The sequence below is a fragment of the Wolffia australiana genome, chromosome 10 (genome assembly GCF_029677425.1).
Source record: "Wolffia australiana isolate 7733 chromosome 10, ASM2967742v1".
Taxonomy (NCBI): domain Eukaryota; kingdom Viridiplantae; phylum Streptophyta; class Magnoliopsida; order Alismatales; family Araceae; genus Wolffia; species Wolffia australiana.
Window position 1 is genome coordinate 9,945,735 of NC_135844.1, and position 13,564 is coordinate 9,959,298.

General features: G+C 49.2%; 1 long non-coding RNA gene across 4 annotated transcripts; it reads left to right on the forward strand.

Annotated features, from left to right (window-relative positions):
- The first annotated feature begins 6,575 nt into the window (after positions 1-6,575).
- Positions 6,576-13,133, forward strand: LOC144708567 (uncharacterized). 4 transcript variants are annotated; one of them, XR_013582812.1, is made up of 5 exons: positions 6,576-6,879; positions 8,606-9,149; positions 10,049-10,581; positions 11,464-12,390; positions 12,641-13,133. It is a non-coding gene; the product is annotated as an uncharacterized LOC144708567 (long non-coding RNA). The 4 variants fall into 4 exon arrangements; XR_013582811.1 differs by having other exon boundaries at positions 11,464-11,735; positions 12,285-13,133; XR_013582810.1 differs by having other exon boundaries at positions 11,464-11,735.
- The last annotated feature ends 431 nt before the right edge of the window (positions 13,134-13,564 follow it).

Genomic DNA, 13,564 nt, shown 5'->3' on the forward strand with positions numbered 1-13,564 from the left:
GGATAGCGGTAGTTGCATCAACGCGATCTCAGATACTATGGTCAGCGGCTTAGGGTTGACTTTGATAGAGCACCCCACGCCGTACGACGTTTCATGGATCGACGCTTCATCACTATCTGTGAAGCGTCAGTGCCGCGTCCCCCTGAAGGTGAACACCTACGCCGAGGACGTACTCTGTGATGTACTACCCATGAAGGTGGGTAGCATCATCCTCGGTCGACCATGGTTATATGATCACGACGTCACCTTAGCAGGGCGCGTGAACACCTGCTCCTTTATGCACCAGGGGCGACGAGTTACGTGGCACCTGTACACCACGAAGCCGGCCAGCAAGCCGGCCGCGACCCGACCAGTAGGGTTAGTGATAGTCCGAGGACCCTTATTCACTCGTGACCTTGGCCGCGAGGGTGACGATACGCCTTTGTGTCTGGCCGTCGCCCTTGACGTCCTTGCTGACAGTGCAGTGATCCCTCGCACCCCAGAGGTTGAGGCTCTCCTATCGGAGTTCGGAGATGTCTTCCCGGAAGAGCTACCAAGCGGATTACCCCCGATGAGGAACATACAGCATGCCATCGACTTGGTGCCCGGCGCGTCGCTTTCGAACCTACCGTTACCGCATGGAGCCGCTGGCACGAGGAGTTGCTACGGCAAGTGAGGGAGCTTTTGGGGAAGGGCCTCATTCAGGAGAGCATGAGCCCCTGCGCAGTACCCGCTCTCCTAGCGCCGAAGAAGGATGGCACGTGGCGCATGTGTTGCGATAGCCGTGCCATCAACAAGATAACGGTCAAGTACCGTTTTCCCATTCCGCGTGTGCAGGATCTATTCGACATGATGGCAGGATCCACTATCTTCTCCAAGATAGACTTGAGGAGTGGATACCATCAGGTACGGATCCATCCTGGCGACGAATGGAAGACCGCCTTTAAGATAAAGGACGGTTTATATGAGTGGATGGTTATGCCTTTCGGCCTCTCCAACGCGCCCAGTACCTTCCAACGTCTCATGAACGAGGTACTGCGCGCCTTCATAGGGAAATTCGTGGTCGTCTACTTGACGACATCCTCGCGTCTACAGCAGATCCGAGGACGAGCATGCGGACCACCTTCGGCAGGTCTGCACCATCCTACGGCAGAGCAGCTCTCGCCCACCCCAAGAAGTGTAGCTTCCTTTACGTCCGAGGTTGCCTTCTTAGGGTTCATCGTGTCCGCCCGTATGCCGCCCGACCCGGAGAAGGTCCGGGCCATCACGCGTCGTGGCCGACCCGGCAAGCATGCACGACGTTAGGAGTTTCATAGACTGGCGACTTTCTATAGGCGATTCATACGGAACTTCAGTTCGGCCCCATCACCGATCGCCTCAAGGAGGAGTCGTTACGCTGGACACCGGCAGCAGAGAGCTTTCCAGCAGATAAAGCTCCTGATGACACAGCGCCCGATGTCTGACTTCCGACTTCGGGAAAGTGTTCGAGGTTACATGCGATGCCTCAGGTATCGGCATCAGAGGCGTCCTCAGCCAGGAGGGCCACCCCGTCGAGTTCTTCAGCGAGAAGCTGAATGATGCAAAGCTTCGATACTCCACGTACGACAAGGAGTTCTACGCGGTCATCCAAGCCTTATGGCATTGGAGACACTACCTCCTATCATCGGAGTTCGTGCTCTTCTCGGATCACGAGGCGCTCAAGTACCTGCACTCGCAGCAGAAACTGAGCGATCGGCACGCCAGGTGGGTCGAGTACCTACAGGACTACACCTTCGTCATCAAGCACAAGAAGGGCAAGGATAACGTCATAGCCGACGCTCTCAGCCGGAGAACTCACGTGCTCAACGTCATGAAGGTGACAGTCTTGGGGTTCGAGACCATCCGAGATGGGTACGATAACTGCCCTGATTTCGGCCCCATCATCGCGGAAGTCCGACGAGGACCATCCCAGGATTACAAGGACTATGTCGCATCGACGGATACCTGTTCTTTAAGAACAGATTGTGCGTACCCGCACATCACTACGTGACTTCCTCACTTGGGAATGTCACGCGGAGGCCTTAGCGGTCATTTTGGCGCGACAAGGCGATCGCCGCCATGGAAGGCCAATTCTACTGGCCTTCCCTAAAGCGCGATGTTGGCAACATAGTTGCCCAGTGCCGTGTATGTGCCTTGGCCAAGCAGGTCAAGAAGAGCGCCGGACTTTATACCCCACTGCCGACGCCGAAGCGTCCCTGGGACGACGTGAGCATGGACTTCGTCTTGGGACTGCCCCGCACCGCGAGGCACTATGACTCCATCATGGTAGTCGTGGATAGGTTTTCAAAGATGGCCCACTTCGTGCCCTGCGCGAAGACGTCTGACGCCGTGAAGGTCGCCCAGATCTTCTTCCGAGAGATCGTGCGCCTCCATGGCCTGCCATCCTCGATCGTGTCCGATCGTGACGTGCGCTTCACGAGTTACTTCTGGAGGACCCTGTGGAGCCTCTTGGGCACGAAGCTCAAGTTCTCGACTGCCTACCATCCGCAGACCAACGGTCAGACGGAGGTGGTCAATCGTAGCTTGGGCAACCTACTACGTTCCCTCGTAGGCGAACACCTCGCGTCTTGGGATCTTGTCATACCACGCGCTGAGTTCGCATACAACTCCTCGGTGAACGGAACCACCGGGTTGAGCCCCTTTGAGATCGCCTACGGCCAGGCACCCCGTCGACCCCTAGACCTAGCTCCCATAGATCCTCATGTTAGGGTTTCCGAGTACGCACTTGCATTTGCCCAGCATGTCTCTGCATTACATCATCGCATTCATGATAGGATCACGCAGCAAAATGCATTGTACAAGCAAGCCGCCGACTTGCATCGCCGACCCAGAGCATTTGACGTGGGAGACCTAGTGATGGTCAGACTCAGGCCGGAGAGATACTCTCCCGGGACGGCAACGAAGCTGCATGCTCGCAGCGCCGGCCCGTTCCGGATCCTCCGTAGAGTGGGCGACAACGCGTATGTCGTCGAAATTCCTCCTACGTGGGGAATAGGCTCTACATTCAATGTGGCGGACCTAGCTCAGTACCGGGCCCCTTCTTCCTCCCCACCCCCAGTCTCTCTAGACCCCTTCAGCGTGAGTGCGTTTGTCGACACCACTCCCCCGATTGTTTCACCCGATAGGCACGAGGCAATCGATTGTGTACTGCAGGAGGTAATTGACCATGCAGGTGGGGAAGCATCGAGGAGATTCCTAGTACGTTGGGCGGGCCACACCTGCGCGGACGACACGTGGATTGCAGAACAGGAGCTCCGACGCCTCCGTCCCGACCTCCTTCCACCGTCGCCGATCCTCCACCCTGACTCGCCGGAGTCGAGTCCTTCCCACCCCGGGAGGGTTGATGGCGCGTCACCACCGGTCGTCATCGAGCCAGCAGCAGAGGAGCAGCAGGACTTCCCCGACTCAGCACCCGAGGAGCCGGCACTACCCAGCTCGCCACCGAGACGAGTCCAGCCACCACGACGAGCCGCCGCAGCAACACGGGATCCCGCATTCCGTTACTCGGCATGACGCGGACGCCGACCACCGGAGCACACCGTTCTGATCCAGTTACTTTATCTTATAGTTTTCCCTTTATTCAGATTCAGTGTAGCGGGGAAGGGCCCATAGGAGGAACCCTTTCCCTTTTTTTTATGTTGGGCCTGACAAGCCCGTTTCCTATTTTTCTTGCTTATTTTCTCTCCTTTTCTTTTGTGTTATTGGACTTAAGGAAGGGCCATCTTCACCCATATATAAGGGGAAGAGGTGGGCGCTTCCCTTACCTTTGACCTAATTTTGAAGAATTGCACTTTGAGAAAGAAAGGGTCAGGTCGTGGAGAAGAAGAGAAGAAAGAGGAAGAAGAGAAGAAAGGAAGAAGAGAAGGAGAAGAGAAGGGGAAGGGAAGGAGATCGCTGCTACCGATCAGCCGCACCGCCTCAGCCGCGTGGCCGCCTTCAGTGCCCGCGCCGCCAGGGCCGCCGTCGCGCTGCCCCGCTGCTCGAGCAGCGCCGTCGCCACGCCGCGCAGCCGCTTCGCGCCGCGCCGCTAGGCGCCGCTGCCGCCGCGCCGCCGTCGAGCAGCGCCGCGCGCGCAGCGCCGCGCGCCGCGCCGTTGCGCCGCCCGCCGTTCGAATCGCGCGCGACGCGCAGCGCAGCCGCGCCGCGCCGCGCTGCCGATCAGCCGCGCGCCGCCTCAGCGCTGCGGCTGCCTTCGCGCCGCGCTGCCAGAGCCGTCGCGCGCCCGCTGCTCGAGCAGCGCCGTCGCCGCCGCGCAGCCGCCTTCGCGCGCCGCGCCGCTGGGGCGCCGCTGCCGCCGCCGTTCGACGCGCTGGCGCGCGCGCAGCCGCAGCCGCCACGCCCCACGCCGCTGCCGATCAGCGCGCCGCCAGCCGCTGCCGATCGCGCGACTTCGCCGGCGCGACCAGCGGGCCACCAGCTGCGCGACCTGGTCGTACCGCCGCCGTGTGCCTGCCCGACCGCCGCCGCCGCGCCGCGCGCGCGTGTGCTGCCGCCGTTCCTGCGAGCGCGGCGCGCGTGCTGCCACCTGCCGCGCCGAGCCAAACGTGAGTGCAACCTGCTCGACCGACACGCCGCAAGCACAACTGCCGGGTCCGTCGTGAGCTGGCACCGTGAGTTCGCATCGATCATCATCGCCGAGCTACGCCGCGCGCGCCGCCCCCGCTCCTGCTGCTGCACTGCTGCTGCTGCGCCCGGTTGCCTCCCCTTGTTACGTGCTCGTGATTGGCATACTCCTTCACCAGCGGCTCCCCTCGTGGAAGCTCCTACTCGAGTCAACCGTCGCCCGCGACGAGGTACCTGCTACCCTCGCTTCTTCGGTCCTTATTTCTTACAGTACCCTTCGTATTGCCTCCACCGCTCGGGTTAGATAGGGGAGTGAGAAAGATTGAGAGAACGACGAAACAAAGACGAGCGTCTTACCTGTCCGGTACGAGTCGGGACGCCCCGACGCGTATGAGCATTCCAGTGGGAGTTACCCCATTCGACGGCGTGCGCGCCCTCGACCCACCTCGGACGACTTGGAGGGCTGGTTCGACCCAGCTTGGCGACCCCGTCCCCGCTCCGGGTTGGCTCTCATAGCTTGTCGGCGCATTGCACGTACCATAGTAGGACCATCATCCTCGTTATCGTCATACATACATTTCTGTTCTCCGCATATCCATCGGTTGACGTCGTGGACGTGAACCGATTAGTTAGTGATACGACACCGAGTTCCTACCCTCGGTGACGGTCGGACGCCGTTGAGACGACGTCCGGCATCAGTTATGATTCTATCATGGTAGTTGTCGATCGATTTTCGAAGATGGCCCATTTCATTCTTTGTTTTAAAACTTCTGATGCCTTGCATGTCGCTCAACTTTATTTCAATGAACTTGTCCGTCTCCATGGGCTTCCAAAAAACATAGTATCGGACAGAGATGTCAGGTTTACTAGCTACTTTTGGAAAACCCTATGGCATCTCTTGGGAACAAAGCTTAAATTCTCCACGGCTTTTCATCCCCAGACTAATGGGCAGACTGAGGTCATTAATAGAAGCCTTGGCAATCTATTACAATCGTTGGTTGGGTACAACCTTAAGTCTAGGGATTCCATCATTCCGCGTGCCGAGTTTGCCTACAACGCGTCGGTCAATCATTCTACTGGCATGAATCCCTTTGAAATTGTGCATGGTCATCCACCTCGTAAGCCTACCGACCTCATACCCATGTTACTGCATGCTAGAGTCTCAGATGATGGTCATGAATTTTCAAGTCATATTAGAAGTCTGCATGAGGAAATTCAAAAACGCATCACTAGTAGCAATACCTCATATAAACAGACCGTGGATTTAAACTGTCGTTTTCGTGAATTTAAAGAAGGTCACTTGGTAATAGTGAGGGTCAGGCCGGAGAGATTCTCCTCCAAACGGGCTACAAAGCTTCGTGCTCGTAGTGTCGGGCTGTTCCCAATCTTCAAACGAGTAGGGAAAAATGCCTATACCGTTTGATAACATCCAAATAGAAGCTAAAATAAGTGCACATTTCATCATATTTTTGGGATTTTCATGCATAGAACATTAGTTTTTCAAGCATGTTATCATGATTCTAGGTTAAAATAATAAACTTCTTGAATTTCAAGATAAATAATAACTTTAATCAATATTTAGGTCAATTTACACATTTAAATGATTTTAAATGATGATTGGAACAATTTAAATGATTGTAATTGACCTAGTTCTATAAATAAAGAGAAGCTAAAAATTAAAGTCTTTTATAAATGAATAATTAGTTTTTATCATGCATTTAGAAATGATTTTTACAATTTACTGTATGTGTTCTTTTAATAAAAAATATAAATAAATATTTTTTATTAAAACCGGCCCTTAGTGGGCCGGTTTGAGTACTAGTTTCTTCTTTTAACACCCGCAGAACGCACGGAATAACGCACCGCACGCAGCGGGGCGTCGGCGAATCAGAATGCCCATTAGCGCCTTTGGTGCGCGACACGCACGCACGTGATTTCGTGCATGTCGCGCACGAGTGAAAGATACGCGAAGGCGTTGTACGCTCAGCGTACAACGCAAATACGATGAAAATGCTAACGGAATCGGAAGAGCTGTTCTTCCAGTTCTGCGGCGATAAAAGGCCAGAAAACAAATTTTCTGACTCGTTCTTGATTTGTTAAGCTCAAGGAAGGAAGCCCTAGCCCCCTTGAAGACTCAAGATCCGTCCTGGAGCAATTTGGAGCTCAAATCTTTGAAGAATTCTGCAGATCCGGCGCCGCCAGTTCCAGCTGATGCAAGCCACATTCATTGAATTTCTTGGGCGTTCGTTGCGCGGAATCAAGCTCTATCAATACTCCGAGTGCTTCTGGTATCTCTAGGTACAATTTTATCGCATTTTTGCACCTCATTTTGCATTTGCTGCTCGCTAATTTTTCAATCGCGTTCATGTTCGCCGTTCTTTTATTTGCGAAACTAATCGTCGTAATTCATAGATTTCAGTTCATTTTAAAATCTTTTGGTACTAGTTTAGTATAAAAATTTTCTTTCGAATCTTATCTGAAACTAGAATCGAATAAATCGTGAACTAGATTCACGATTCCGTTCATCTTGAATAAGCAAATCGTGAATCGAATTCACGATTTGCCGTTTTAGGACCTATCTACAATTTGGAAATAAATAGGATAAAATAAAATTGTTATAAAGATGCTCTACAAATCCCATAAAAATTAGTTTCTTTTATTCTTAAAAAATTAGTAAAACGTCTTCTGACAAAAATAGTGAAATAAATCAAATTAAATACGAAACACTTAATCAAATTAGATCTCAAATTCACTAAACAAAATTACAAATATAATTCAAAACAACTAAAGATTTTAGATCAAATATAAATATAGAATTAAGTGATTTTATATCGCTGTTATTCAATAACAGAGAAACAGTCAAATCACTTAAGTTCAAAAGGATAGAATGTTAGGTAAAACTTACAGCTATTAGCATCTAAATAAGAAAACAAAACATCTATTCACTTAGGTTTAAAATTGAAAACCCTAACCAGAAAGAAAACTGAATATTTTCCATCGCCTCCCTAGGGTTCGACCCCTTACTCAAGTATTAAGGGATATATAAATTTTAGTGATTAAGCTCAAAAAATCCCTAAATAACGACATATATAAACGTAATTTTTGAGCTTATCACCGTTGACATACCCTCTACTTAGGGGATAAGCACCACTTTCAATATTTTGGATTTGCTCACATTCAAAGCCCCACCTTCTTCCTCCAATGGCCCCTTTCTACCAACTGACTTCCCGGTGAGTGAGCTTGACTTGTCCACCCCCCCATCATTACCTCCCAATTGGCACGAGAACCTCGAGCCTGTACTGGATGAAACAATCACCGTCACCAAAGGTGGAACGGTGCGGAAGTTTCTTGTTCGTTAGCAAGGAAAACCGACGACAAACGACACGTGGATCACAGAGGAGGACTTGGCTCGTCTGCGCCCCCCGACTTGATGATTCCACTAGAGCCTTCTAACGCTCACTCGACGGAGTCGAGTACTTCGCACCCCAATCAAGTTGGTGGCGACGACGTCAACACATCGATACCGGAAGCGTCACCACTGTCAACCGAAGTCAACGCCTCCACTACGGGCATGACGCCATCGTCACCACACCAAGTCAACACACCTGCATCACACACATCTCCACGCACGCACGCCCCTTCACGCGTCCTGACACGTCGCCAAAGGCCGATCAACAGCTGCCCCTTGACGTGACATGAACCATGTTCCTCGTCTTTATTTTTATTAACTGTATTTTCTCTTTCCTCCAAGCCCTTTAATGTATAGGCCATTGTTTCAAGAAACAGTAAGGCTGTCATAATTCAAGAGTTCAGTTTATTTTAACTCTTCTTGGAGGACACCCCTAGCCTCCCCTACCCCATCTCCACCCTTGCTGCCATCGCTGCCGCCATTGTTGCCGTCACCATCCGTCGGTCTCCCTCCCTCTCTTCCCCTCTTTTTCCTTCCTTTCTTCTTTCTTTTTTTCTTTCTTTTCTCTCTTTCCTTCTCACTTTCTCTCTCTTTTTCTTGATCTGCCCGCCCAAGGCGCCCACCCTAGGTGAACAGTCAGCAGATCGCGCAGATGCCAGCGCCATCCACGCAGACGGCCGTTCTTGCCACCCGCCTGCCTACGCAGGAGCCCATGCCCACCCGCGCAGGCAACCATCCAGGTCGCCCGCACAGACACGCCAGTCGCCCGCGCAGGCAACAGCTGCCAGGAACAGGCCACGCAGGTGCCAGCGCCACCCACGCGGACTGCTAGGCTTGCCGCCCACAAGCCCGCGCAAGCACCACCACCACCCACGCAGATCGCCTTCCCGGCCGTCCGTGCAGCCGTGCACGTTGGCCACCACAAACATCCTACGCGTGCGGTACCCGTCAAAACCAGCGTTCGCTGTCGCCCCACACTCACTAGCGTTTGTCAACTCGGCCAGCACCCGCCCACGCTCATCAACCAGGTTAATTCTCAACCAGGGCCGCTCAACGACCGAAACATCCAGACTTTCTCGTCTTGTGTTTCATACAATGCCCGGATCTCCCAGTCACGATCAGAATTCCTCGCAACCTCTACACGCACTCCGGTGCTGAGGTACTCCTGAACTCTTTGGTGTCATTTGTTTTTCGTCTAGTGCTCCGCGAGAATTCATCCACCGCCATTGGATTTGTTTCTACATTTCTTAGAATTTCCACTACTAGCAGAATAGGTATTCTCGAATGATTTCCCCGTAAACATGAATTTGGAATTATTGAATGTGGTGCCTTGTTGTCGTCTCGGTGGTGGAAGACAATACTCTTTTCCTCGACAAGGAACGAAACTGCACAACTAGTTTTTCACCGAATTTGAATTTTCGAACCCGATCGCGTGGATTTCGTGGTCTGATTTATCCATCCTTCCCCGAGTCTATCCTGTCTCCATCCATCTTTATCGCCCTACTCGTCCCTTTATTCGATTGTTCCAGTTCCTCTTGAGTCGTCCTACATCAAATTGGTATCAGAGCTTAACCTGTGTCTACCTAATTGCTTCCGCCATCGTAGACCTCTTAATTCATCATTTCAATTGCATGCATCTGCATTCAGGCAAATGAGTCTCCGCTCCAATGATTGACAAAACCCAAGATGGTCATGAGGTGTCCATCCCCATCCACAAGTTATCCTCATATGTCCCACAAACCTCCTCACACAGGGACATCGATCGCGTTTTAGACGCAGTCCGGAAAAGTTTTCGTGATGTGAATACACGAATTACCAACATGGACAATCGTTTAATCGGTTCGATCGATGCGGTTAGTGAACGGACTTACCAACCCTAGCCTCCCCTACCCCATCTCCACCCTTGCTGCCATCGCTGCCGCCATTGTTGCCGTCACCATCCGTCGGTCTCCCTCCCTCTCTTCCCCTCTCTTTCCTTCCTTTCTTCTTTCCTTTTTTCTTTCTTTTCTCTCTTTCCTTCTCACTTTCTCTCTCTTTTTCTTGATCTGCCCACCCAAGGCCGCCCGCCCTAGGCGAACAGTCGGCAGATCGCGCAGACGCTAGCGCCCTCCATGCAGACGACCGTTCTTGCCGCTCGCCCGCCTGCACAGGAGCCCACGCAACCATCCAGGCCGCCCGCGCAGACACGCTAGTCGTCCACGCAGGCTACAGCTGCCAGGCAACAGGCCACGCGGGTGCCAGCGCCACCCACGCGGACTGCTAGGCTTGCCGCCCACAAGCCCGTGCAGGTGCCACCACCCGCGCGGACCGCCCTCTTGGCTGTCCCTGCAGCCGTGCACGTTCGCCACCACCAACATCCTACGCGCGCCTACCCGTCGAAACCAGCGTTCGCTGTCGGCCCGCACTCACTAGCGTCTGTCAACTCGGCCAGCACCCGCCCACGCTCATCAACCAGGTCGATTCTCAACCAGGGACGCTCAATGCCCGAAACGTCCAGACTTTCTCGTCCATTGGGTCATACAACGCCCGGATCGCCCAGTCTCGTCACGATCAGAATTCCTCGCAACCTCTTCAAGCATTCCGGTGCCGAGGTACGCCTGAACTCTTTGGTGTCATGTGTTTATTGTCTAGCGCTCCGCGAGAATTCATCCACCGCCACTGTATTTGTTTTTGGATTTCTTGGAATTTCCACCACTAGTGGAATAGGTCTTCTCGAGAGATTTCCCCTTAAACGTGAATTCGGAATTATTGAATCCGGTGCTTTTTTTTGTCTCGTGGTTGAAGACAGTACTCCCGCCCTCGACGAGGAAGGAAACTACACCACTAGTTTTTCACCGGATTTGAGTTTTCGAAATTGACCGTGTGGATTTCGTGTTCTGATTTATCCATCCTTCCCCGAGTCTATCTTGTCTCCATCCATCTTTGTCTCTCTGTCCGTCCCTTTATTCGATTGTTCCAATTCCTCTTGAGTCGTCTTGCAACAATTTATTTCAAGAAATTATCACAATTTTATGCACGTAAAGAGTTTAAAATAGGGTTGCTATCATATATTACATGTTCTTTACTTTTTAAAAGTCCATTATGGTTTTTTCTAATTTTCTGTTAATTTATGAATTTTGAGGAATTTATTTAAGCATGGAATAATTCTGTTTAAATCTAAAAGTCAGGTGTAAAAATTAATTTTTATTTTAATTAATGTGAGGACGTATTACTCAATTTTATATATTTTAATGGAATTTTGTAGGATTTGTTTGGCAATTTCTTCGAGAAAGAAATGAATTTTTAAATAAAAAAGTTTATTTATGAGGACAATAAGAGTTTTTTAACAAATTCTTAAGTCATAGGGGTTTTTATTAAATTTTCATTGCAATTATACCATTAAACACCTCTCGATTGTGGTTTTAGGTAACTAAAATAGTTGCAAGGTTTAATTGAAACTAATCAGGGTTTTTTCATTTTTCTTTGAAAAATAGAGGAGAGAGAAAGCAGAGGGGCATATACATAAATACTTTTAGGTGGCGTCAAATTGTGCATACAATCTACAAGAAGGACTTAAGCGCAAAATGCCAAAACATATTTCGTTGCCAAGTCTCAGCCGTCGGATACAAATGCGACAGCTTAAATGCTACCCAAATTCTTTTAGTTTGATAGTGGTAAGTTCACCGCCTATGACATGCATACAAAACGTGGTCATGGTAGGTGACGTGGATGCTTCCGATTGGGTAGCGGTAATGAAAACGGACATGTAAGTGCATCTGATATGTATTGATAACACCCTTAATTCAGTCTTTATTTCATGTTATTAGCACAATTTTATGCATTTAAAGAGTTTAAAATGGGGTTGTTATCATATATTTACATGAAAATATTCTTTTTAAGTGATTTCTGATTTTTCTCTAATTTTCTGTTAATTCTATGAATTTTAAAGGATTTATTGGAGCTCGAAATAACTATTTTTGAATGAAAATGGCAAGATTAATATTTCATTTCGGGATTTATCAGTTTGGGGATGAATCAATGAATTTTCTAGAATTTTCTAGAATTTTTTTTGAATGTTTAGGATTTTCTGAGATTTATTTTAAGAGGAAATGTATTTATTCTAAGGAAAATAGGTATATTTATAAGAGAAAAAAGTATTTACATCATTTTCGAACTTTGAAGGGTCTCTTCGCAAAGTTTCGTTGCAAAAAGACCCTCAAAACAGCTCTCGGTCGTGACTGCAAGCGTAAAGATGTGATTTAAAAAGTTTCAGGGTTTTATTGCAAATGTTTTATTAATTGTTTTAATGTTTTAGGAAAAAAAGCAGAGGAGAGAGAGTGCGCAAAGGGTATATGCACAATTACTTGTGGGCGGCGTCATATAGTGATTCCAGAAATTCAGAAGGGTCTTCTTACAAAATTGTAAGGAAGCCTCCGTCCGATTGACGTGGCCTCATCGTAGCCGTGGGATGATAATCCGACGGCGTGTAATGAGAGCCAGCACTGGGAGGTAAAGTCACCGCCCGCACAGCGCATACAATGCGCGTGTATGGGCGGTGACGTGGCGAAGTATAAGTGGACATAGAGATGAAGAAACGCACGTGTACGTGCGTATCGAAACGGATTCCAAACGCGCTATTTGACAACTCTTTATGTTTTTATTTTTTGCCAGGGGGTATGTGGCGCGCCAAGGATGTGCCCGCTTGGAGGAGTTGAAGAGTCGTCGGCCAATCAATGGAGGACACCTCAACGTGCGGAAAAAAATATAAATATGAATAAATGAGTTTAAATCCAATGGCTAATATTGGTTTAAATTCATTTATTCATAAATTTCAATCCAGAAGTCCGATTGAGATGATTTTTTTATGGATTTGCTCGTCTTTATCCCCTATTTCTATCTGTATGGTTGGATTATTGAGATCAAGCCTGCATTGATAGATAAAATTTAATTACTCATTAGGGGTAAAATGGTAATTTTTCCATTTTACCTAGGTATAAAAGCCAAATTTCGAGAGGAGGGGGTCATTCTTGATGGTGTTCTATCACAGCTGCAAGACATAGAGGAGCTCTAGCTTGGATCAACCTATCTGGTACCTTTTCTTGTTTGTATTTGAACTTTTAGTGTATTTTGGATGATGTTTTAGTGAAATTTCTTCTTCATTCTTCTTGATCTTGGTCTGAACTTCTAAATCGCTAGGCTTGAGCGGAAGGTACAAGCCCTTACTGAGATTGAGAGGAGAGAATGAGAGATTTACCTAGCTATTCCAAGTGCACATTAAAAAAAAAACTATAAAAAACTTCAATTTCTAGGAGAGTAAATTTCCCTTTGTATTATCTAATTGTGTAGTTATTTCTGAATTATAAGACCTACAAAACCAACCAACTCAAATCAAAATTTCCCTCTCAACCTCTCTAATTGACCCCTTGGACCCTTTTTCTTTGGATCAAAGAAGCCAATTTAGAGCTCCCTATTTCTTCTATTCATCCCATCTCGTGTACCCCCCTTTCTAAATTTCTCATCTAATTAGGGTGGTTTGATCTTCATTGAAGATCAAATTAACTATAATTACCAAGAAAACCATCAAATTGAATTCCT